Source organism: Adiantum capillus-veneris, chromosome 24 (assembly GCF_014529385.1).
Source record: "Adiantum capillus-veneris isolate H3 chromosome 24, ASM1452938v2, whole genome shotgun sequence".
Classification (NCBI taxonomy): domain Eukaryota; kingdom Viridiplantae; phylum Streptophyta; class Polypodiopsida; order Polypodiales; family Pteridaceae; genus Adiantum; species Adiantum capillus-veneris.
In genome coordinates, this window is record NC_140954.1 from 44,058,778 (window position 1) to 44,085,171 (window position 26,394).

Consider the following 26,394-nt stretch of genomic DNA (forward strand, 5'->3'; position numbering starts at 1 on the left):
CTTCTACCCCTTCGACGTCCTCCCAGAGACTGTAGTAGATTTTCTTTCACCTGCAGGTCAGGCTGTTTCCTGGGTTGGGCCTTTCGACCTACCTTCTCCCCATCCCCAAGTGGTCCTGCTCGGCCTGCTTTTGGTTGTGGCTCCTTCTAGCTGCTCTCGGCTTTGTACCCCAGCCCTCTCTCAAGCTCGCACTTCCTCCCACTCCTCCTCTAACAGATCATTCTTCTCAAGGACCCCTTGTCGATTACTCATGAGCTCCCTCATAGCCCTTGCAGGGCTACCCAGTGGTTCTCCTTCTTGTACCTGCAGCCCCCTGCATGCCCTACATATGGTATACCTCTTCCCAGCCTCTCCAGGGTAGCCCTTGGCAGCCCCTCCCTAGTTCTCCAGGTTGCTGGATGCCCTGAGCGGCCTTTTTGCACCCACCTGAATCCACACCTCCTCTTCAAGCTGATCCCTGCGAGAGTCCTCTCTCTTTGAGCTTGTCTGAGCGCTCCCTTTCTCTTTGTCATGCAACTCAGCCCACCTTCTTTCATACAACTCGGCCTCTCTCTCCAAGTTCAACCCCACTTGCAGACCAGAACTGATCGGCACTTCTTGAGCTCCATCTCCTTCTCAATATGGCGAGCTGGTGGCTTCTCGGCTATCTTAATGAAAAAGTGCTCCTCACCCTCCCATCGAATGAGCACCCCTCACGCCGAGATGCTGCCCTCTCATCGTACCCTTGTGTAGCTCTCGACTCACCAACCCTTTTGCATGGCTCTTTCTTGATTCCCATAAAGATCTCTCTCCCTTTTTCTCTCTGCTCGCCACCACTCCCCTTTACAAAAGCATCATGTCAAGCCCCCGTTACTACTGCCTTCTGTCCTCTTTTCTTCGTCACAGTGGAAATTTTAATAATTATTGAGCTTATAAGCATTAGCCAACCGCTAATGTACCCACAATGGTGTGACAAGGCATATGGAATTAGTATCACACACACTAGTGAATGCATGCTATCAAAAACCCATGAATACTTGACAAGGAAAGCAATTCCCTAACAACAACTACTCCAAGTTAAAATGAGAAGCCATCGAGCAGTGATACACCTGATCTCCGATATCTAATCATGAAATAAAAGCACGAATTTTTTTTTCCAAAAAATGCCTGACATAGCTTGCCAAACCCCCAGTCTGCTAGAGCATTCATGCTCAGCAGCAAGAACTCCCAATGCACTACAAATGAAATTCTCTTTCAGCAACAGGACATTCTTGATAATATGCTCATGCATTTATCTGCCTTTCTCTGCATCTCTTATGCTATAACAGGCTTTAAAGATGCAAGCAAAAGTGGCTGCATTAAGAGTAACACCTTGCTGCCTAATGCGTTCGAAGCAGTTGAGTGCTTCCTTGGCATGGCCATTCTCAGAATACCCTATGATGAGAACACTTCAAGACACTACATTCTTAGCAGAAAGCTTGTCAAACACCTCTTGTGCCTTCACAAGTAAACCACATTTGGTAGACATGTCCACCAAAACACTACTTAGCATGGTATCAGCACCCAGCAGCCCTATCTGATCAATTTCACTATGAATTTCTACACCCCTTTTCAGTTGCTCCTACAGTGCCACACGATTTCCAGATTCAAACCAAAGTCACTGCCTCAAGAAAATCTGCTCACATTTCATGCGTTAAATGCTCCTCAGTGCTTACTGGCAAACCATGCTCGCCCACTATTATGTACTCAATGAGGAAGCTTCACCAAGACCATGTTCGAACAGGCCAGCCTCTCATGCTACTATCCTCCTTACTAGCTGCAGCCAACATTCGCAAGCAACCCTTTCCATTGTCTTTCATACGGTCATCCGCAATAGAAAATACAGCTTCCTGCCACTCATGTTCCATTTCTTCGTTAACAATGATGGATGTGGCACTTACCTGTCCTGCCAATGCAATAAGTTCAACTTCCACAATTCCACTCGTGTGATTATTAAATCTGAACCTAGCCCTTGCAAAACAAGCTTTAATTCAACTACAGCTGCCACTAACTCCTCAAGCATCTCAAGTGACCAACCATGAAGCAGGTATGGATTGAAGATGTAAATTGGAAGGAGGGCCTGGTAGGCTGCAGCTAAGGAGAGGCCTACATGGTCATCAACCCGTAGGTCCTTCTTAAACCACAAAATAGCAACTTCCTTATTCTCTAATAGAGCTTCAATTGACGCATCAACCAACACTGCCAAGACTCTGTAGCACTGCCTTCTTCTCCGTGGCCTACCCTTGCCAATGTGAGAGCAGAGATTCATTCTTCCCTGGAAACTGGCCACGGAGGGTACCCCTTTATATGCAAAATGAAACCCGTCCACATCATAGTGAAACACTCCTGTGTGATCCCCAAAACTATGGAGGACTCCCTCTTGTAACTCTGATGATAAAGTGGGATTGCCATCTTTCTCAGGTCATGCTGTACATATGCAAACATCAAAACAGACCATGAAAATGCGTCCCTTTCTTCAACTCTGCTAAACATGTTCTTTACAACATGAAGACCTCCTTAGCAAGCCCTTGCCCAATGTAGCTTCTAATTAGAGCTGTCGAGGATATGTAATTCAAAAGAGGAAGCACATGAAAAGTCCTCTCTGCCTTAACAAGAGCCCCACACTTACTATAGAAGGCAACAAAAGCTGTTAAAAATATAATGTCCAGTGGTTTTGACCCATCTCCATTAAGCTGCACAGAAATAATTGAACCTATTCATGCGAGGCAATCACTGGTCAATGAAAAAACTCAACTCAAACACCTTAATACAGAATTTGTACACTATACAAACAAATTATTCAATATCATGGACCTCCTGGATCAAAAGGGAAGCTCAAAGCCTCTCGAAACAAATGCAGATTGCCACCAGGATCCCACATAGTGTAGTAAAACTTACCAATCAACAAGACACAATTTCCCATTATATAGACTGAATACTTTACATCAAAACCAAGTAGAGGGACAACATCGTTCAAACTTCCATCAAATACATCGATAGTAACTGAAGTTGTCCAGCTACCATGCATGGCATATGCATGCTTCTCCATATTAGCATTCTCATTAGAAAGAGACCGACATTCCCGCATAACGAAAATCCGCTTTTGAGCTTTCTCCACATTAACAAGGAGTACTTCATCCATGACAACATCTGGCTCATCGAATCCCCAGTCATCTAGATCATCATCATCAGCTACACATGTCCCATAATCATCTCTTTGGCTGCATGCTACGCTTTGATCACAATCAAGAGAATCAGTTGTAGGCAGCTCAGTGTCACAAACATGATCACTACCCAGATCAGCATCCCAAATGGGGCCACACACTCACAAGGCATCTGGATACCAAGACAACGCATCAAATGGAGGAAAGAAGACATCGTCGAAAATGTCAACATGCATGTCATCGACAGCACAACCGAAATCATCCAAAGGTAAATAACTCTAGTAGACAGAGCTCGACAAGCCCTCATCTTTACAATCAGCCAAACATGGATCCAAACTAACCACATCATTGCCCTCATTTCCATACATGCACGCAAGGCTTTCCTCTTTCATACTAATTCTTGCAATTGACTCCTCATGAAGGTTTACATCATCAAGAGAAAAAACCTCATATGATAAGTATCTGACTCAACCTCACCAGCACTAATAAAATCATCATAAGGAACAGAGGAGCTCTCATGTGTAGCCCACAAAGAAGCACAAGACTGATCTACATGCTTAACGCATCTATTCTGCTTCAAGAAGTCAACAATGCTCTTCACATCCAACAAATCTGTGCAAGCAACCTCAATGCCCAAGAGCCCTGGAAGAGTGCCAATGAACAAAAACGTTTCCGTTTGCTCATCAAGGAGTACATTCTCAAGCACTTCCATCACCTGCTTTAGACTGTGAAACATCCAAGAATGCATATCCAGGTCTTTAAGATCTTGCAGCCGCAATTTTCCGATCCTATCATTCATTCTGATGAGCATGTCATCAAGGAAAATCATCTTTGCAACTTTATTTGCTCACCACTTGCCAACTGAAGGTACTTGAATCAAGAGATCCTCAGTGAGGGGCACCAAAACAATGTCACCGTTCAAACAAGAAGGAAAATGAGAACCCCTATAGCCTTGCACACACCACACCGTCGGAAAGAAACACCACAAAGCTGCGGAAAACACCTATGTCGAACACCTGTAGAGTCGGGTAGAAAACAACTCTAACCCGAACCACGATTAAAATTGATGAAAACCAAGACCATAAAGATGAATCTTGTGTCGTGTAGACCTCCGTATAGTATCCATATTCTTAATTCTTGCACCAGACGAGAGAATTACAAGCTTTCGAAGATGGGGTCTCTCTCAAAAGCTCCAAAAAAGCTAGTCTCTATTAGAAAAAAAGGTGTGCAGGGAATTGCAGCTATTAAAAGGGTTTTTTTCTTGGGTCTTATCCCAAGGGATTTTCTCTCTCTTCTTAGTCGACATGGTTCTCGCCTTGGGCACCTTTTAATTGGTCCAATTTTGGCCTTTTTTTGGTCAAAAATGAGCTGTCAGCCACGTTTTGACCAAGGCAAGTGGGGAAAGGGGATGTCCATTGGACCAAAAAAAATGTCCATGCACCTGGGCAGCTGGTGTGGACTGAAAATGGCGCCCCATCTCTCCCCCAAAGTCCACGAGGCCTCACAAGCAAGGCCAAGAAGCTCCATTAGCTCCTTTGATACACCCTTAGGGGGTACCCACTCCCCCCCTTATACCCTCCAATTTCCAGTTTCTCCCCCCCATGTAGGATTACTCCATTGCCACTTGGCACCATCCTCCCACCTTCCCAACTTCTCAAAAATTTCCAGCTTCTCCCCAAGCATGAGGGGACTTCTCGCACAATTTTCCCCGAGGCATACCTTACTGCTCCTGTTACCGAATGACGCACCGTAACACACGGCTCGAATCCCATCACCTCAGCTATCTCCAGAAATATAAAACTTCAGCGTTTCTAATCTTAGACCCCCAAGTTGGCCTAGTTGCCCTTCTCGCATGCACCCGCAATCACCTTCTAAGTTGAGACCGCCCGCTTCAGATGCTCATAATTCATGAGGTACAAGTCCGATTCACAAGCTGTTAAGCACGGCTGAAAACCCTTATTAAAAACCATATTTTGGAGTCTCGAACAACCCAAAACATCAGCATTCAAGCTTGACCAAAAACAAGCCTTTGTACAGGGTTTTTTACACGGACACTTTCAAAGCTGGAAGAACTATCTACATATATATACATGGGGGTGGTCACCATGTTTTTTGGCATTATTTATGGCCTTTGTACTCATTCAGAAAATGCGTGACATAACTTGTCAACCTCCCCTAGCCTGCTTGATCATTCATGACAAGAAGAGGTCCCCAGGGTGAACAATTGCTGCAGCTCATCCCCAGATCAAACCTCGTCCACATTTTGTCGCGGATTCACATTCTTTGTTTCCATTGATAGCATCTCATCTATCACAATAGTCATCAACCGTGCTAAATACTTCTTAAGTCTATAACCATTAACACGGTAGCTATGTAGTGTACCATCTAAATCAGCCAGCTGATATGTCCCATTATCAAAGTTGTTTACAACAGTAAGAGGAACCTCCCACTTGATCTGAAACTTCTTTTGGAAAGTGTGGTCCAATTCACTATTGTATCGCAAAACAAGATCTCTTTTCTCAATTCCCTTATCTTCCATGCATTCATTAGCTCTTTTCTGGGCCTTTTTACATGTTTCTTGATAGTAATCCAAGGCCAAAAGCCTGTCTAGCTGCAAACATTGTAAATCCAATAACCTTTGTTGCCAAGCATCTTGTTTCTCTTCATCTTGCAATGATAAAAACTTGAGTGCAGGGATTTCCACCTCAATAGGCATCAAGGCTTCTTTGCCATAAACCAAGTGATATGGTGAGAATCCTGTGCTAGTTTTGATTGCCGTTCTATATGCCCATAACGCACAAGGCAACTCTGAGTCCCAAGTTTTGGCATGTGTTAAATTCATTTTTGTCAAAATCTTCACCAATTCTCCATTAAACCTCTCATTAAGTCCATTGCATTGTGGATAATAAGGGGTGCTGTATTTATGCTCTATGCCAAGCTTCTTGCATAAGAAATCGAACATTTCACCTCTAAACCCTGGCCCGCTATGAGACAGTAACTCCAATGGCACCCCGAACTTGCAGCATATGTGCTCGTACACGAATTTTCCTATCTCCTTGCTGGTAATTTGTTTGACAGCCTTGGCCTCTACCGAACGTGATAAATAATCCACCTGCTGTCAAAATATACAAAATTCCTCTTACTTGTAGTGGGTAATGGCCCAATAGCATCGAGGCCCCATTTTTCAAACACCTCATTAGCTAGGAATTTCTTCCGCAGCTCGGATTTGAGAACCCTTTTTCCCATCTTTTGACAAGCCAAGCAAGATTTACACCAGTGATTGACATCCCGTTGAATACTAGGCCAAACATAGCCTTCTTGCAAGCTCTTGTGAAGCATAATATTCATAGCAAAATGACCTCCGCAAGACCCTTCATGGTTTTCTTCTAAAATTTTGTAAATCTCCTCCTTCCAAGGCACATGACGCAACACCAGATCACTTCCTTTCATGTAAAGCATATCACCAATCATTTTGTACTTCCTTGCTCTTCTCATAAAAGCATACTTTTTAGATGAAGACAAATCTTCAGGCAAGAGAGCAGTCAATAAGAAATCCACCTCTTTTGACAACATCTCTCTTCCATGATACAAAGGGGCATCCGCTTTCAACACAAATACACAAGTAATCATTGCTTTCGCGGCCTCATGCGCTTCTTCATTTTGAGTCCTTTCAACATGCTGCAAGCTCCATGCCTCAAACTTTTTGAGTAGCGATTTCACTTTGAAGCATAGATTCTTCAGTCTAGGATTCTTATTCTTCCATACTCCCAACACGTGCTTACCACTAACAACGCATCACCTTTGATTTGCAAACGTTTGATTCCCAATTGTAGAAAAATGTGTAACCCGCCTTCAAGAGCCATATACTCCTCTTCATTATTACTCTTTGCATTGAGTTTTAACCCTTTCTTCCTCACAAGATTTCCCTACGCATCATAAATAACAACCCCACCAGAAGCAGCATCATGACTTCTTCGATAAGAGCCATCAAAATGTAGCAGTGAATCATTTGATATAGCAGGGGTTTCTAGTTTTTTCCTTTGGAACACCTCCTCTTTAACCAAAACAGGAGTCTCTTTATAAGTGAGTAAGTCTGCCAAAGTAGCCCGAGTACTCTCTTCCACTAGAAAAGTGAATTGGAACTCTTGCAAGTCAATAATCCATTTCATCACTGCCTTTGATATATTTGAGTTATTGAACAATTGAGGAAGCAATGAAAAACTGGTGAGAAAGGTGAACGGTTTCTACAACAAATAATGTCTAAACCGTCTACATGCATAGACCATGCTAATCAACACCAATTCAACCTTTGAGTACTCTCTTTCATGAGGACTTTTCACCCTGCTAGCATAATAAACAGGCTTCATATACTAAGACTCTTTCCCTCTTTGCAACAACATAGCCCCAATAGCATCTTGTCCAACTAACGGGTTAACATAAAACTCCTTCTCCCAATCAGGGGCCTGCATAACAGGTAAGGTGCTCAAAACTTCTTTAACTTTGTCAAAAACATCCTCAGAGTCACGTGTCCACTCCAAAGGATCATTTTTGACCACTTGTTGCAAAGGATACAACAGCTGTGATTCCAAAGGTATGAAACGAGACAGATATTTGATCTTTTGAATGAAAGTAGCCAATTGTCTTGTATCCTTTGGGGATGACAGCATTAGCAAAGCTTCTACTTTCCCTGGATCTGCTTCAATTCCATTTTCAGAGATCATATGCCCAAGAAGCATCACCCTTGGCTGTGCCAAATGACATTTTTTAGGGTTTAACTGACCCCCGCATTCATCATACCTTGCAAAAGTCATCTCAAGCTTTTGAACATGCTCCTTGAATGAGCTGTACACACAAAAATCATCTATGAACCCCTTGACAAACTTCCCAAGGAATGGGGTAAGAACCCAATCTACCTTTCTCTCAAAAGCCCCAGGCCCATTTGTCAACCCAAAGGGAAGGCAAAGAAAGGAAACACAACCCCACGGAGTGATAAAAGTAGTCTTCTTCTGATCTTCAGGAGCAAGGATAAGCTGAAAGTATCCTGAATAACCATCACAGATGCTATACCTTTCAAAACCAGCCACTGTATCCAAGAGTTGATCAATGAGAGGCAACGGGTAAGGATCCTTTTTGGTCACTGCATTTAACGACTTATAATCAACACAAACTCTCCAACGTCCATCCTTCTTGGGAGTGACCACTACAAGGCTGACCCACTCAGCATTATCTACTTGAACAATAAACCCTGCATCCAAAAGCTTATCCACTTCTTCTTTTAAAGCATTCATTTGATCCTTACCCATTCTTCTTAGTTTCTATTTCACTGGCTTTGCTCCTTCTATCAACTCAATCTTCACTGGGTCCCCAACAAAACCCCTTTTTTATTGATATGATGTAATGAAAATATTTGGAAACTTGTCCCGCATCTTCAGGTATTCTGCCCTTTATTTTTGTGACAAATCTGTACTTAGCATATTTTGAACAAGTCCTTTCTTCACTGATAGCTCCTGCTTGGGTTGCATTAACTCTTCAAGCTGCTCCAATCGACTTGACGCATTTATATCCTCTGAAATCTGCAACACTTCACCATCTTCTTTCTCCTCTTCATTTAGTAACAAAAAGGACACTTCACCCTCGTCACTGGACCTCGAAGTAGCACTACTATTTGAATCCTCTGAACTCCCCTCACTGGTGATTTCAGATTCATCATCTTCAGACACCTCTTCTAATGCCAGAGGCTGTTTGGTAATCATATCAAACATCCTCTTTTCTCCCTTTTTGCTATACACAGCGAATGTGCCCTTGCCCCAATCTTGTACAACACCAACAACACTTAACCAAGGTCGTCCCAATATGAGAGGAAAAGCTCCCAAACCTGCCGGCATAACATGAAAGTTTACCATGACTTTCACATTAAAAACCTCAATCTCCAAACCTTTGACTAGTCCCAAACACTTTACTTTGGCATGGTTTGCTAGTTGAATCCTGAACCCAGACCTTCCATACATGACCAAGCCAAGTCTCTCGACACATAACTGTGTGATCACACAAACTTGCGCACCTCCATCAATGTAGGCCTCTCCCATGCCCACACCTTCGTGCCAAGCGTTCACCACAGGACAAATGTCAGGTAACTCTTCCAGAGACAACACTCTGACATGACCACACTTCGGCTCTTTTTCAATAGGATTCACTAACGACTTCCATTGCCTCTTAAATTTGGGTACCATGTTCATCAACTGTCCAAAAGTACAATTTAATTTCCTCCCAATCAGATCCTCCTTGAGACTATAAGCTGTCTGACCTTCTCCCAATGCCAAATCCGCCCTTCAAACTTCCTGCGAGGTCTCCTTTTCTTCTTCGTCTTTGCATCTTCACCCTCTTTCTCCTTCCCTTTCTTCTTGCTAGGGCCAGTACCATTTGGTGGCCTTTCCCGCTTCCCCAATGGCATCATATCTGTCTCTTTATTCTCCACTTGCACAATACCCACATGACCACCTGATGTTGAAGCTTGATTCTCTTGTTCAGCACCATGATCCTCTCGTATATCCAAGGCATAATCATTAGACCTGTCACAAACCTAATGGGGAAGTGGGTACATATCACCTCCCATCCTCTTTGGCTTTGTACAATGAGTGTTGATATGTCCCAGTTCACCACAATTATAATAAGTAGGGATAAACCTTCTTGCTGGCTGAGGAGCAACTTGTCCACAACACGCATTGGCATTAGGTTGAGCTTCATATGGCTGGGCCACCCCTCTACCACCGCCACGACCACGACCACCTCCAAGGACATTGAGCCGTAACTCTTGCATCATGGTCATCATGTCCTGCATATTACGATGCAATTGCTCAGTGTCTACAGCCCTTCGTATAGGTTGAACTTGAGCCTCTACCCGACTCTCCTCATTTTGGCCACCATTAACCTGTCCATGGACCACTCTCCCATACTCGTTAAGTCTTTGAGCTTTCCATTCTTTCCCCCTGGCAATTACAACTGCTTCTTCGAAAGTGGCAGGCTGCTTCAACTCAACTTTAAACTTCAAACTCTCCTTCAAGGTTGCCACAAAACGGTCCTTTTTTAACATGGTGGGGGGGGGTTTCATTTCCCAATGCTCGGGCCCATTTATCCCAAAGGCGGGTAAAATGCATGACAAAATCATCCACACTCTGATTAGCCCTCTGAGTGTTGCCCAAAATCTCAAGCCAAACTTCATCAGGTGCTTCAACATTCCTGTATTGTGCCAAAAATGCAAGCTTTACATGATTATAGTCCAACACAATCCCTGGCCTTTGTGCCTGTGCCGCCTCTCCATAATTTTGTACCCAAGATTTTGCTTTATCCTGTAAATTTTATTGCAGGAGCCGGATCCTGTATGCCCCGAAGCAAGCAAGTAACTTCCAATTTCTCAATAAATGAGTGCGCATTTTCACTAAGCAATCCATGAAACTTAGAAAAGTCGTATGCCATGTTTGATTGCCACACAAACACATACATGTCACGTCAAAACTGCAAGGGATATCGATGGATCGCTCTAGTACCTAATCCACCTCGCACTAGGTAACCCGACCCCCAGTGATCGACTTCACAAAACCTCACGACCCTCACAAAGGCTGCAATCCAAATTAAACGACCGTCGCAATTACTATCCACAAATAGCACATACATAGACGGTTGTCCATAAGGACCCACATCCCATTTAAATTTTCTGTCTGTATGGTATACGAATTTCGTAAAAATTAGAGCACACGAGGATTTCTACTCCGTGGGAGCACCAAAACGATGACAGAAGAAAGCTGGAGCAAAGAACCTCTATAGCAATGCTTCTCTGCCAGTTTGAACTTTCAACAAATGCAAACAAAACACCTGCAATCTCAACTCGTACGACTGCCTTGTAATCCTCGACTCAAGTTCTTGGCCATGGGGGTTTACAAGCTCATGCCCACCCCAAGCTCCACAAGAACAACTCGATTACACGGCATGAGATTACAATACTTGACCACAGGCTGAAGTACTATTTTACATCTTGATAAGAGATCAGCCCACCAAAAGCTGTATAAATGCGTCCTCTCTTCCCCAAGTTGGGCACTCTTAGCCTCTCTCTTTTCTCTCCACTAGTGGCCAGGTTTCCACCTCTCCTCAGGTCCTCTGTATGCCGCCTTCTACCCCTTCGATGTCCTCCCACAGACTGTAGTAGAGTTTGTTTCACCTGCAAGTCAGGCTATTTCCTGGGTTGGGCCTTTTGACCTACCTGCTCCCCAGTCCCAAGTGGTCCTGCTCGGCCTGCTTTTGGTTGTGGCTCCTTCTAGCTACTCTCAGCTTTGTACCCCAGCCCTCTCTCAAGCTCGCACTTCCTCCCACTCCTCCTCTAACAGATCATTCTTCTCAAGGACCCCTTCTTGATTACTCATGAGCTGCCTCATAGCCCTTACAGGGCTACCCAGTGGTTACCGTTCTTGTACCTGCAGCCCCCTCCATGCCCTACATATGGTATACCTCTTCCAAGCCTCTCCAGGGTAGCCCTTGGCAGCCCCTCCCTTATTTCTCCAAGTTGCTGGATGCCCTGAGCGGCCTTTTTGCACCCACCTGAATCCACACCTCCTCTTCAAGTTGATCCCTTCGAGAGTCCTCTCTCTTTGATCTTCTCTAAGCGCTCCCTTTCTCTTTGTCGTGTAACTCAGCCCACCTTCTTTCATACAACTCGTCCTCTCTCTCCAAGTTCAACCCCACTTCCAGACGAGAACTGATCGACACTTCTTGAGCTCCGTCTCCTTCTCAATATGGCGAGCTGGTGGCTTCTCGGCTATCTTAATGAAAAAGTGCTCCTCACCCTCCCATCGAATGAGCACACCTCACGTCGAGATGCTGCCCTCTTGTCGCACCCTTGTGTAGCTCTCGATTCTGCAGCCCTTTTGCAGGGCTCTTTCTTGATGCCCATAAAGAGATCTCTCCCTTTTTCTCTCTGCTCGCCACCACTCCCCTTTCCAAAAGCATCCTCTCAAGCCCCCGTTACTACTGCCTTCTTTCCTCTTTTGTTCGTCAAAGCTGATGTTTTAATAATTATTGAGCTTACAAGCATTAGCCAACCGCTAATGTACTCACAAAGGTGTGACAGGGCATATGGCATTAGTATCACACACACTAGTGAATGCATGCTATCAAAAACCCATCAATACTTGACAATGAAAGCAATTCCCTAACAGCAACTACTCCAAGTTAAAATGAGAAGCCATCGAGCAGTGATACACCTGATCCTCGATATCTAATCATGAAAGAAAATCACGGAAAAAACTTTCCAAAAAACGCCTGACATAGCTTGCCAAACCCCGAGTCTGCTAGAGCATTCATGCTCAGCAGCAAGAACTCCCAATGCACTACAAATGAAATTCTCTTTCAGCAATAGGCCATTCTTGATAATATGCTCATGCATTTATCTGCCTTTCTCTGCATATCTTATGCTATAACAGGCTTTAAAGATGCAAGCAAAAGTGGCTGCATTAAGAGTAACACCTTGCTGCCTAATGCGTTCGAAGCAGTTGAGTGCTTCCTTCGCATGGCCATTCTCAGAATACCCTATGATGAGAACACTTCAAGACACTACATTCTTAGCAGAAAGCTTGTCAAACACCTCTTGTGCCTTCACAAGTAAACCGCATTTGGTAGACATGTCCACCAAAACACTACTTAGCATGGTATCAGCACCCAGCAGCCTATCTGATCAATTTCACTATGAATTTCTACACCCCTTTTCAGTTGCTCCTACAGTGCCACACGATTTCCAGATTCAAACCAAAGTCACTGCCTCAAGAAAATCTGCTCACATTTCATGCGTTCAAAGCTCCTCAGTGCTTACTGGCAAACCATGCCCGCCCTCTTTTATGTACTCAATGAGGAAGCTTCGCCAAGACCATGTTCGAACAGGCGAGCCTCTCATGCTACTATCCTCCTTACTAGCTGCAACCAACATTTGCAAGAAACCCTTTCCATTGTCTTTCATACGGTCATTCGCAATAGAAAATACAGCTTCCTACCACTCATGTTCCATTTATTCGTTAACAATGATGGATGTGGCACTTACCTCTCCTGCCAAGGAAATAAGTCCAGCTTCCACAATTCCACTCGTGATTATTAAATCTGAACCTATCCCTTGCAAAACAAGCTTCAATTCAGCTACAGCTGCCACTAACTCCTCAAGCATCTCAAGTGACCAACCACGAAGCAGGTATGGATTGAAGATGTAAACTGGAAGGAGGGCCTGGTAGGCTGCAGCTAAGGAGAGGCCTACATGGTCATCAAGCCGTAGGTCCTTCTTAAACCACAAAATAGCAACTTCCTTATTCTCTAATTGAGCTTCAATTGACGCATCAACCAACACTGCCAAGACTTTGTAGCACTGCCTTCTTCTCTTTGGCCTACCCCTGCCAATGTGAGAGCAGAGATTCATTCTTCCCTATAAACTGGTCACGGAGGGTACCCCTTTATATCCAAAATGAAACCCGTGCTTAGAGTGTTCAATGTCCACATCATAGTGAAACACTCCTGTGTGATCCCCAAAACTATGGAGGACTCCCTCTTGTAACTCTGATGATAAAGTGGGATTGCCATCTTTCTCATGTCATGCTGTACATATGCAAACATCAAAACAGACCATGAAAATGCGTCCCTTTCTTCAACTCTGCTAAACATGTTCTTTACAACATGAAGACCTCCTTAGCAAGCCCTTGCCCAATGTAGCTTCTAATTAGAGCTGTCGAGGATATGTAATTCAGAAGAGGAACCACATGAAAAGTCCTCTCTACCTTAACAAGAGCCCCACACTTACTATAGAAGGCAACAAAAGCTGTTAAAAATATAATGTCCAGTGGTTTTGACCCATCTCCATTAAGCTGCACAGAAATAGTTGTACCTATTCATGCGAGGCAATCACTAGTCAATGAAAAAACTCATTCAAACACCTCAATAAAAACTTTGTACACTGTACAAACAAATTATTCAGTATCATGGACCTCCTGGATCAAAAGGGAAGTTTAAAGCCTCTCGAAACAATTGCAGATTGCCACCAGGATCCCACACAGTGTAGCAAAACTTGTCAATCAGCAAGACACAATTTCCCATTATATAGACTGAACACTTTACATCAAAACCAAGTAGAGGGACAACATCCTTCAAACTTCCATCAAATACATCGAAAGTAATTGAAGTTGTCGAGCTACCATGCATGGCATCGGCATGCTTCTCCATATTAGCATTCTCATTAGAAAGAGACCGACATTCCCGCATAACGGAAATCCGCTTTTGAGCTTTATCCACATGAACAAGCAGTACTTCATCCATGACAACATCTGGCTCATCAAATCCCCAGTCATCCAGATCGTCATCATCAGCTACACAAGTCCCATAATCATCTCTTTGGCTGCATGCTAGCCTTTGATCACAATCAAGAGAATCAGTTGTAGGCAACTCAGTGTCACAAACATGTCATCGACAACACAACCAAAATCATCCAAAGGTAAATAACTCTAGTAGACAGAGCTCGACAAGCTCTCGTCTTTACAATCAGCCAAACATGGATCCAAACTAACCACATCATTGCCCTCATTGCCATACATGCACGCAAGGCTTTCCTCTTTCATACTAATTCTTGCAATTGACTCCTCATGAAGGTTTACATCATCAAGAGAAAAAACCTCATATGATAAGTATCTGACTCAACCTCACCAGCACTACTAAAATCATCATAAGGAACAGAGGAGCTCTCATGTGTAGCCCACAAAGAATCACAAGACTGATCTACATGCTTAACGCATCTGTTCTGCTTCAAGAAGTCAACAATGCTCTTCACACCCAACAAATATGTGCAAGCAACCTCAATGCCCAAGAGCCCTGGAAGAGTGCCAATGAACAAAAACGTTTCCGTTTCCGCATCAAGCACTACATTCTCAAGAACTTCCATCTCCTGCTTCCGACTGTGAAACCTCCACTAATGCATATCCAGGTCTTTAAGATCTTGCAGCCGCAATTTTCCCATCCTATCATTCATTTTGATGAGCATGTCATCGAGGACAATCATCTTTGCAACTTTATTTGCTCACCACTTGCCAACTGAAGGTACTTGAATCAAGAGATCCTCAGTGAGGGGCACCAAAACAATGTCACCGTTCAAACAAGAAGGAAAATGAGAACCCCTATAGCCTTGCACACACCACACCGTTGGAAAGAAACACCACAAAGCTGCGGAAAACACCTATGTCGAACACCTGTAGAGTCGGGTAGAAAACAGCTCTAACCCGAACCACGATTAAAATTGATGAAAACCAAGACCATAAAGATGAATCTTGTGTCGTGTAGACCTCCGTATAGTATCCATATTCTTAATTCTGGCACCAGACGAGAGAATTACAAGCTTTCGAAGATGGAGAGAGAGAGAGAGAGAGAAGAGAGAGAGAGAGAGAGAGAGAGAGAGAGAGAGAGAAGAGAGAGAGAGAGAGAGAGAGAGAGAGAGAGAGAGAGAAGAACATTCATGCTCAGCAGCAAGAACTCCCAATGCACTACAAATGAAATTCTCTTTCATCAACATGCCATTCTTGATAATATACTCATGCATTTAACTGCCTTTCTCTGCATCTCTTATGCTATAACAGGCTTTAAAGATGCAAGCAAAAGTGGCTGCATTAAGAGTAACACCTTGCTGCGTAATGAGTTCGAAACAGTCGAGTGCTTCCTTAGCATGGCCATTCTCAGAATACCCTATGATGAGAACACTCAAGACACTACATTCTTAATAGAAAGCTTGTCAAACACTCTTGTGCCTTCACAAGTAAACCACATTTGGTAGACATGTCCAACAAAACACTACTTAGCATGGTATCAGCACCCAGAAGCCCTATCTGATCAGTATGAATTTCTACACGCTTTTCAGTTGCTCCTACAATGCCACACGATTTCAAGATTCAAACCAAAGTCACTACCTCAGGAAAATATGCTCACATTTCATGCGTTCAAAGCTCCTCAGTGCTTACTAGCAAACCATGCTCTCCCACTGTTATGTACTCAACGAGCAAGCTTCGCCAAGACCATGTTCGAACAGGCCAGCATCTCATGCTACTATCCTCCTTACTAGCTCCAGCCAACATTTGCAAGCAACCCTTTCCATTGTCTTTCATACGGTCATCCGCAATAGAAAATACAGCGTCCTGCCACTCATGTTCCATTTCTTCATTAACAATGATGGATGTGGCACTTACCTCTCCTGCGAAGGTAATAAGTTCAGCTTCAAAATTTCCACTCGTCATTATTAAATCTGAACCTACCCCTTGCAAAACAAGCTTCAATTTAGCTACAGCTGCCACTAACTCCTCAAGCATCTCAAGTGACCAACCACGAAGCAGGTATGGATCGAAGATGTCAACTGGAAGGAGGGCCTGGTAGGTCGCAGCTAAGGAGAGACCTACATCGTCATCAACCGTAGGTCCTTCTTAAACCACAAAATAGAAACTTCCTTATTCTCTAATAGAGCTTCAATTGACGCATCAACCAACACTGCCAAGACTCTGTAGCACTGCCTTCTTCTCTTTGGCCTAGCCCTACCAATGTGAGAGCAGAGATTCATTCTTCCTTGTAAACTAGCCACGGAGGGTACCCCTTTATCTCCAAAATGAAAGCCGTGCTTAGAGTGTTCAATGTCCACATCATAGTGAAACCCTCCTGTGTGATCCCCAAAACTATGGAGGACTCCCTCTTGTAACTCTGATGATGAAGTGGGATTGCCATCTTGCTCAGGTCATGTTGTACATATGCAAACATCAAAACAAACCATGAAAATGCATCCATTTCTTCAACTCTGCTAAACATATTCTTTACATCATGAAGACCTCCTTAGCAAGCCCTTGCCCAATGTAGCTTCTAATAAGAGCTGTCGAGGATATGTAATTCCAAAGAGGAAGCACATGTAAAGTCCTCTCTACCTTAACAAGAGCCCCACAATTACTATAGAAGGCAACAAAAGCTGTTAAAAATATAATGTCCAGTGGTTTTGACCCATCTCCATTAAGCTGCACAGAAATAGTTGTATCTAATCATGCGAGGCCGCAATCACTGGTCAATGAAAAAACTCAACTCAAAAACCTCAATACAAACTTTGTACACTGTACAAACAAATTATTCAGTATCATGGACCTCTTGGATCAAAAGGGAAGCTCAAACCCTCTTGAAACAATTGCAGATTGCCACCAGGATCCCACACAGTGTAGCAAAACTTACCAATCAGCAAGACACAATTTCCCATTATATAGACTGAACACTTTACATCAAAACCAAGTAGAGGGACAACATCGTTCAAACTTCCATCAAATACATCGAAAGTAACTGAAGTTGTCCAGCTACCATGCATGGCATCGCCATGCTTCTCCATATTAGCATTCTCATTAGAAAGAGACCGATATTCCCGCATAACGGAAATCCGCTTTTGAGCTTTCTCAACATTAACAAGCAGTACTTCATCCATGACAACATCTGGCTCATCAAATCCCCAGTCATCCAGATCATCATCATCAGCTACACAAGTCCCATAATCATGTCTTTGGCTGCATGCTACCCTTTGATCACAATCAAGAGAATCACCTGTAGGAAACTCAGTGTCACAAACATGATCACTACCCAGATCAGCATCCCAAATGGGCCCACACACCCACAAGTCATCTGGATACCAAGACAACGCATCAGACTGAGGAAAGAAGACATCGTCCAAAATGTCAACATGCATGTCATCGACAACACAACCAAAATCATCCAAAGGTAAATAACTCTAGTAGACAGAGCTCGACAAGCCCTCATCTTTACAATCAGCCAAACATGGATCCAAACTAACCACATCATTGCCCTCATTTCCATACATGCACGCAAGGCTTTCCTCTTTCATACTAATTCTTGCAATTGACTCCTCATGAAGGTTTACATCATCAAGAGAAAAAACCTCATATGATAAGTATCTGACTCAACCTCACCAGCACTACTAAAATCATCATAAGGAACAGAGGAGCTCTCATGTGTAGCCCACAAATAATCACAAGACTGATCTACATGCTTAACGCATCTATTCTGCTTCAAGAAGTCAACAATGCTCTTCACACCCAACAAATATGTGCAAGCAACCTCAATGCCCAAGAGCCCTGGAAGAGTGCCAATGAACAAAAACGTTTCCGTTTCCGCATCAAGGAGTACATTCTCAAGAACTTCCATCTCCTGCTTTAGACTGTGAAACCTCCACTAATGCATATCCAGGTCTTTAAGATCTTGCAACCGCAATTTTCCCATCCTATCATTCATTCTGATGAGCATGTCATCGAGGACAATCATCTTTGCAACTTTATTTGCTCACCACTTGGCAACTGAAGGTACTTGAATCAAGAGATCCTCAGTGAGGGGCACCAAAACGATGTCACCGTGCAAACAAGAAGGAAAATGAGAACCCCTATAGCCTTGCACACACCACACCATCGGAAAGAAACACCACAAAGATGCAGAAAACACCTATGTCGAGCACCTGTAGAGTCGGGTGCAAAACAGCCCTAACCCGAACCATGATTAAAATTGATGAAAACCAAGACAATAATGACGAATCTTGTGTTGTGTAGACCTCCGTAGAGTATCCATATGCTTAATTCCGGCACCAGACGAGAGAATTACAAGCTTTCGAAGATGGGGTCTCTCTCAATGCAAAAGCTCCAAAAAAGCTAATCTCTGTTAGGAAAAAAGGTGTGCAGGGACTTGCAGCTATTAAAAGGGGAATTTTTTTTGGCTCTTATCCCAAGGTATTTTCTCTCTCTTCTTAGCCAACATGGTTCTCTCCTTGGGCACCTTTTAATTGGTCCAATTTTGGTCTTTTTTGGGTCAAAAATGAGCTGTCGGCCACGTTTTGACCAAGGCAAGTGGGGAAAGGGGATGTCCATTCTACCACAAAAATGTCCAGGTGAATGGTCATTTGGTGTGGACTGAAAATGGCACCCCCTCTCTCCCCCAAAGTCCACAAGCCCTCACAAGCAAGGCCAAGAAGCTCCATTAGCTCCTTTGATACACCCTTAGGGGGTACCCACTCCCCCCCGTATACCCTCCAATTTCCACTTTCTCCCCCCCATGTGGGATTACTCCATTGCCACTTGGCACCATCCTCCCACCTTCCCAACTTCTGAAAAATTTTCAGCTTCTCCCAAAGCATGAGGGGACTTCTCGGACAATTTTCCCCGAGGTATACCTTACTGCTCCGGTCACGGAATGACGCACCATAACACACGGCTCGAAGCCCATCACCTCGGCTATCTCGAGAAATATAAAACTTCAGCATTTCTAATCTTAGACCTTCTAAGTTGACACCGCCCGCTTCGGATGCTCATAATTCATGATGTACAAGTCCGATTCACAAGCTGTTAAGCACGGCTGAAAACCCTTATTAAAAACCATATTTTGGAGTCTCAAACAACCCAAAACATCAGCATTCAAGATTGACCAAAACCAAGCCTTTGTACAGGGTTTTTTACACGGACACTTTCAAAGCTGGAAGCACTATGTACATATATATACATGCAGAGGTCCCTAGGGTGAACAATTGCTACAGCTCGTCCCCAGAAACCTAGTCCACATTCTGTGGCGCATTCACATTCTTTGTTTCCATTGATAGCATCTCATCTGTGACAATAGTCATCAACCGTGCTAAATACTTCTTAAGTCTATAACCATTAACACGGTAGCTATGTAGTGTACCATCTAAATCAGCCAGCTGATATGTCCCATTATCAAAGTTGTTTACAACAGTAAGAGGAACCTCCCACTTGATCTGAAACTTCTTTTGGAAAGTGTGGTCCAATTCACTATTGTATCGCAAAACAAGATCTCTTTTCTCAATTCCCTTATCTTCCATGCATTCATTAGCTCTTTTCTGGGCCTTTTTACATGTTTCTTGATAGTAATCCAAGGCCAAAAGCCTGTCTAGCTGCAAACATTGTAAATCCAATAACCTTTGTTGCCAAGCATCTTGTTTCTCTTCATCTTGCAATGATAAAAACTTGAGTGCAGGGATTTCCACCTCAATAGGCATCAAGGCTTCTTTGCCATAAACCAAGTGATATGGTGAGAATCCTGTGCTAGTTTTGATTGCCGTTCTATATGCCCATAACGCACAAGGCAACTCTGAGTCCCAAGTTTTGGCATGTGTTAAATTCATTTTTGTCAAAATCTTCACCAATTCTCCATTAAACCTCTCATTAAGTCCATTGCATTGTGGATAATAAGGGGTGCTGTATTTATGCTCTATGCCAAGCTTCTTGCATAAGAAATCGAACATTTCACCTCTAAACCCTGGCCCGCTATGAGACAGTAACTCCAATGGCACCCCGAACTTGCAACATATGTGCTCGTACACGAATTTTCCCATCTCCTTGCTGGTAATTTGTTTGACAGCCTTGGCCTCTGCCCAACGTGATAAATAATCCACCGCTGTCAAAATATACACATTCCTCTTACTTATAGTGGGTAATGGCCCAATAGCATCGAGGCCTCATTTTTCAAACACCTCATTAGCTAGGATTGTCTTACGTAGCTCGGTTTTAAGAACCCTTTTCCCCTCTTTTGACAAGACAAGCAAGATTTACACCAGTGATTGACATCCGGTTGAATACTAGGCCAAACATAGCCTTCTTGCAAGCTCTTGTGAAGCATAATCTTCATAGCAAAATGACCTCCGCAACACCCTTCATGGTTTTCTTCTAAAATTTTGTAAATCTCCTCCTTCCAAGGCACATGACGCAACACCAGATCACTTCCTTTCATGTAAAGCATATCACCAATCATTTTGTACTTCCTTGCTCTTCTCATAAAAGCATACTTTTTAGATGAAGGCAAATCTTCAGGCAAGAGACCGGTCAATAAGAAATCCACCTTTTTTGACAACACCTCTCTTCCATGATACAAAGGGGCATCCGCTTTCAACACAAATACACAAGTAATCATTTCTTCCGCGGCCTCATGCGCTTATTCATTTTGAGTCCTTTCAACATGCTGCAAGCTCCATGCCTCAAAATTTTTGAGTAGCGATTTCACTTTGAAGCATAGATTCTTCAGTTTAGGATTCTTATTCTTCCATACTCCCAACACCTGCTTTACCACTAACAACGCATCACCTTTGATTTGCAAACGTTTGATTCCCAATTGTAGACAAATGTGCAACCCGCCTTCAAGAGCCATATACTCCGCTTCATTATTACTCTTCGCATTGAGTTTTAACCGTTGCTTCCTCACAAGATTTCCCTGCGCATCATAAATAAGAACCCCACCAGAAGCAGCATCATGACTTCTTCGATAAGAGCCATCAAAATGTAGCAGTGAAGCATTTGATATGGCAAGGGTTTCTAGTTTCTTCCTTTGAACCACCTCCTCTTTAACCAAAACAGGAGTCTGTTTATAAGTGAGTAAGTCTGTCAAAGTAGCCTGAGTACTCTCTTCCACTAGAAAAGTGAATTGGAACTCTTGCAGCTGAATAATCCATTTCATCATTGCCTTTGATATATTTGAGTTATTGAACAATTGAGGAAGCAATGAAAAACTGGTGAGAAAGGTGAACGGTTTCTGCAACAAATAATGTCTAAACCGTCTACACGCATAGACCATGCTAATCATCACCAATCCAACCTCTGAGTACTCTCTTTCATGAGGAGTTTTCACCCTGCTAGCATAATAAACAGGCTTCATATACTGAGACTCTTTCCCTCTTTGCAACAACATAGCCCCAATAGCATCTTCTCCAACTGATGGGTTAACATAAAACTCCTTCTCCCAATCAGGGGCCTGCATAACAGGTAAGGTGCTCAAAACTTCTTTAACTTTGTCAAAAACATCCTCACAGTCACGTGTCCACTCCAAAGGATCAATTTTGACCACTTACTGCAAAGGATACAATAGCTGTGATACCAAAGCTATGAAACGAGACAAATATTTGACCTTTTGAATGAAAGTAGCCAATTGTCTTGTATCCTTTGGGGATGACAGCATTAGCAAAGCTACTACTTTCCCTAGATCTGCTTCAATTCCATTTTCAGAGATCATATGCCCAAGAAGCTTCACCCTTGGCTGTGCCAAATGACATTTTTTAGGGTTTAACTGACCCCCACATTCATCATACCTTGCAAAAGTCATCTCAAGCTTTTGAACATGCTCCTTGAATGAGCTGTACACACAAAAATCATCTATGAACCCCTTGACAAACTTCCCAAGGAATGGGGTAAGAACCCAATCTACCTTTCTCTCAAAAGCCCCAGGCCCATTTGTCAACCCAAAGGGAAGGCAAAGAAAGTAAAAACAACCCCACGGAGTGATAAAAGTAGTCTTCTTTTGATCTTCAGGGGCAAGGATAAGCTGAAAGTATCCTGAATAACCATCACAGACGCTATACCTTTCAAAACCAGCTACTGTATCAGGATCCCTTTTGGTCACTTCATTTAACGGCTTATAATCAACACAAACTCTCCAACGCCCATCCTTCTTGGGAGTGACCACTACAGGGCTGACCCACTCAGCATTATCTACTGGAACAATAAACCCTGCATTCAAAAGCTTATCCACTTGTTCTTTTAAAGCATTCATTTGCTCCTTACCCATTCTTCTTAGTTTCTGTCTTACTGGCTTTGCTCCTTCTATCAACTCAATCTTCACTGGGGCCCCGAAAAACTATCCAACACCCATCCTTCTTGGGAGTGACCACTACAGGGCTGACCCACTCATCATTATCTACTGGAACAATAAACCCCGCATTCAAAAGCTTATCCACTTCTTCTTTTAAAGCATTCATTTGCTCCTTACCCATTCTTCTTAGTTTCTGTCTCACTGGCTTTTCTCCTTCTATCAACTCAATCTTCACTAGGGCCCTGAAAAAACCCCTTATTTCTTGATATGATGTAATGAAAAGATTTGGAAACTTGTCCAACATCTTCAGGTATTCTGCCCTTTCTTTTTGTGACAAATATGTACTTATCATATTTTGAACAATTCCTTTCTTCACTAATAGCTCCTACTTGGGCTGCATTAACTCTTCAAGCTACTCCAAGCGACTTGACGCATTTATATCCTCTGAAATCTGCAACACTTCACCATCTTATTTCTCCTCTTCATTTAGTAATAAAAAGGACACTTCACCCTCGTCACTGGAACTCAAAGTAGCACTACAATCTGAATCCTCTGAACTTCCCTCACTGGTGATTTCAGATTCATCATCTTCAGACACCTCTTCTAATGCCAGAGGCTGTTTGGTAATCATATCAAACATCCTCTTCTCTTCCTTTTTGCTATACACAGCGATTGTGCCCTTGCCCCAATCTTGTACAGCACCAACAACTCTTAACCAGGTCGTCCCAATATGAGAGGAAAAGATCCCAAACGTGTCGGCAAAACGTGAAAGTTCACCATGACTTTCACACTAAAAACCTCAATCTCCAAACCTTTGACTAGTCCCAAACACTTAACTTTGGCATGGTTTGCTACTCGAATCCTAAACGCAAAGCTTCCAGACATGACCAAGCCAAGTCTCTCGACACATGACTGTGTGATCACACAAACTTGCGCACCTCCATCAATGTAGGCCTCTCCCATTCCCACACCTTTGTGCCAAGCGTTCACCACAGGACAAATTTCAGGTAACTCTTCCAGAGACAACACTCTGACATGCCCACGCTTCGGCTCTTTTTCAATAGGATTCACTAACGACTTCCACTGCCTCTTAAATTTGGGTACCATGTTCATCAACTGTCCAAAAGTACAATTTACTTTCCTCCCAATCAGATCCCCCTTGAGACTATAAGCTGTCTGACCTTCTCCCAATGGCAAATTTGCCACTTCAAACTTCCTGCGAGGTCTCCTTTTCTTCTTGGTCTTTGCATCTTCACCCTCTTTCTCCTTCCCTTTCTTCTTTCTAGGGCCAGCACCATTTGGTGGCCTTTCCCGCTTCCCTAATGGCAACATATCTGCCTCTTTATTCTCCACTTGCACAATACCCATGTGACCACCAGATGTTGAAGCTTGATTCTCTTGTTCAGCACCACGATCCTCTCGTATATCCAAGGCATAATCATTAGACCTGTCACAAACCTGTTGGGGAAGTGGGTACATATCACCTCCCATCCTCTTTGGCTTTGTACAATGAGTGCTGATATGTCCCAGTTCACCACAATTATAACAAGTAGGGATAAACCTTCTTGCTGGCTGAGGAGCACCTTGTCCACGACCCGCATTGGCATTAGGTTGAGATTCATATGGCTGGGCCACCCCTCTACCACCGCCACGACCACGACCACCTCCAAGGACATTTAGCCGTAACTCCTGCATCATGGTCATCATGTCCTGCATATTACGCTGCAATTGCTTAGTGTCTACAGCCCTTCGCATAGGTTGAACTCGAGCCTCTACCTGGATCTCCTCATTTTGGCCACCATTAACCTGTCCATGGACCACTCTCCCATACTCGTTAAATCTTTGAGCTTTCCATTCTTTCCCCCTGGCAATTACAACTGCTTCTTCAAAAGTGGTAGGCGGCTTCAACTAAACTTTAAACTTCAAACTCTCCTTCAAGGTTGCCACAAAACGGTCCTTTTTTAACACGGCGGGAGGGGTTTCATTTCCCAATGCTCGGGCCCATTTATCCCAAAGGCGGGTAAAATGCATGACAAAATCATCCACACTCTGATTAGCCCTCTGATTGTAGCCCAAAATCTCATGCCAAACTTCATCAGGTGCTTCGACATTCCTGTATTGTGCCAAAAATGCCAACTTCACATAATTATAGTCCAACACAATCCCTGGCGTTTGTGCTTGTGCCGCCTCTCCATAATTTTGTAGCCAAGCTTTTGCTTCATCCTGTAAACTGTATTGCAGCAGCCGTAACAGTATAGCCGGATCCTATATGCCCCGAAGCAAGCAAGTAACTTCCAATTTCTCAATAAAAGAGTGTGCATTTTCACTAGGCAATCCATGAAACTTAGGAAACTCGTCTGCCATGTTTGATTGCCACACAAACACTTACATGTGACGTCGAAACTACAAGGAATGTCGATGGATCGCTCTAGTACCTAATCCACCTCACACTGGGTAACCCGGCCCCCAGTGCTCGACTTCAAAAAACCTAACGACCCTCACAAAGGCTGCAATCCAAATTAAACGACCGCCTCACTTACTATCCACAAATAGCACATACATAGGCGGTTGTCCATAAGGACCCACATCCCATTTACATTTTCTGTCTGCATGGTATACGAATTTCATTAAAATTAGAGCACACGAGGATTTCTCCTCCGTGGGAGCACCAAAACGATGACAGAAGAAAGCTAGAGCAAAGAACCTCTATAGCAATGCTTCTCTGCTAGTTTAAACTTTCAACGAATGCAAACAAAACAGTTGCAATCTCAACTCGTACGACTGCCTTGTAATCGTTGACTCAAGTTCTTGGCCATGGGGGTGTACAAGCTCATGCCCACCCCAAGCTCCACAAGAACAACTCGATTACACGGCATGAGATTACAATACTTGACAAAGGCCAAACCACATATATCTGCATACATCATTCATAACCACAGGCTGAAGTACTCTTTTACATCTTGATAAGAGATCAGCCCACCAAAACCTGTAGAATTGCGTCCTCTCTTCCCCAAGTTGGGCACTCTTAGCCTCTCTCTTTGCTCTCCACTACTGGCTAGGTTTCCACCCACCTGAATCCACACCTCCTCTTCAAGTTGATCCCTTCGAGAGTCCTCTCTCTTTGAGCTTCTTTGAGCGCTCCCTTTCTCTTTGTTGTGCAACTTAACCCACCTTCTTTCATACAACTCGGCCGCTCTCTCCAAGTTCAACCCCACTTGCAGACCAGAACCGATCGGCACTTCTTGAGCTCCGTCTCCTTCTCAATATGGCGAGCTGGTGGCTTCTCGGCTATCAATGAATAAGTGCTCCTCACCCTCCCATCGAATGAGGACACCTCACGTCGAGATGCTACCCTCTTCTCGTACCCTTGTGTAGCTCTCGACTCTGCAGCCCTTTTGCAGGGCTCTTTCTTGATGCCCATAAAGAGATCTCTCCCTTTTTCTCTCTGCTCGCCACCACTCCCCTTTCCAAAAGCATCTTGTCAAGCCCCCATTACTACTGCCTTCTGTCCTCTTTTGTTCGTCAAAGCTGAAGTTTTAAT

General features: G+C 43.6%; 3 pseudogenes; all 3 read right to left on the reverse strand.

The window, feature by feature from the left end:
* Nucleotides 1–1,429: 1,429 nt before the first annotated feature.
* LOC147426287 (uncharacterized) lies at nucleotides 1,430–2,511 on the reverse strand (annotated as a pseudogene).
* A 10,506-nt stretch (nucleotides 2,512–13,017) lies between these two features.
* Nucleotides 13,018–13,871, reverse strand: LOC147426288 (uncharacterized; annotated as a pseudogene).
* Nucleotides 13,872–15,789: 1,918 nt separating this feature from the next.
* Nucleotides 15,790–17,036, reverse strand: LOC147426289 (uncharacterized; annotated as a pseudogene).
* Between the last annotated feature and the right edge of the window lie 9,358 nt (nucleotides 17,037–26,394).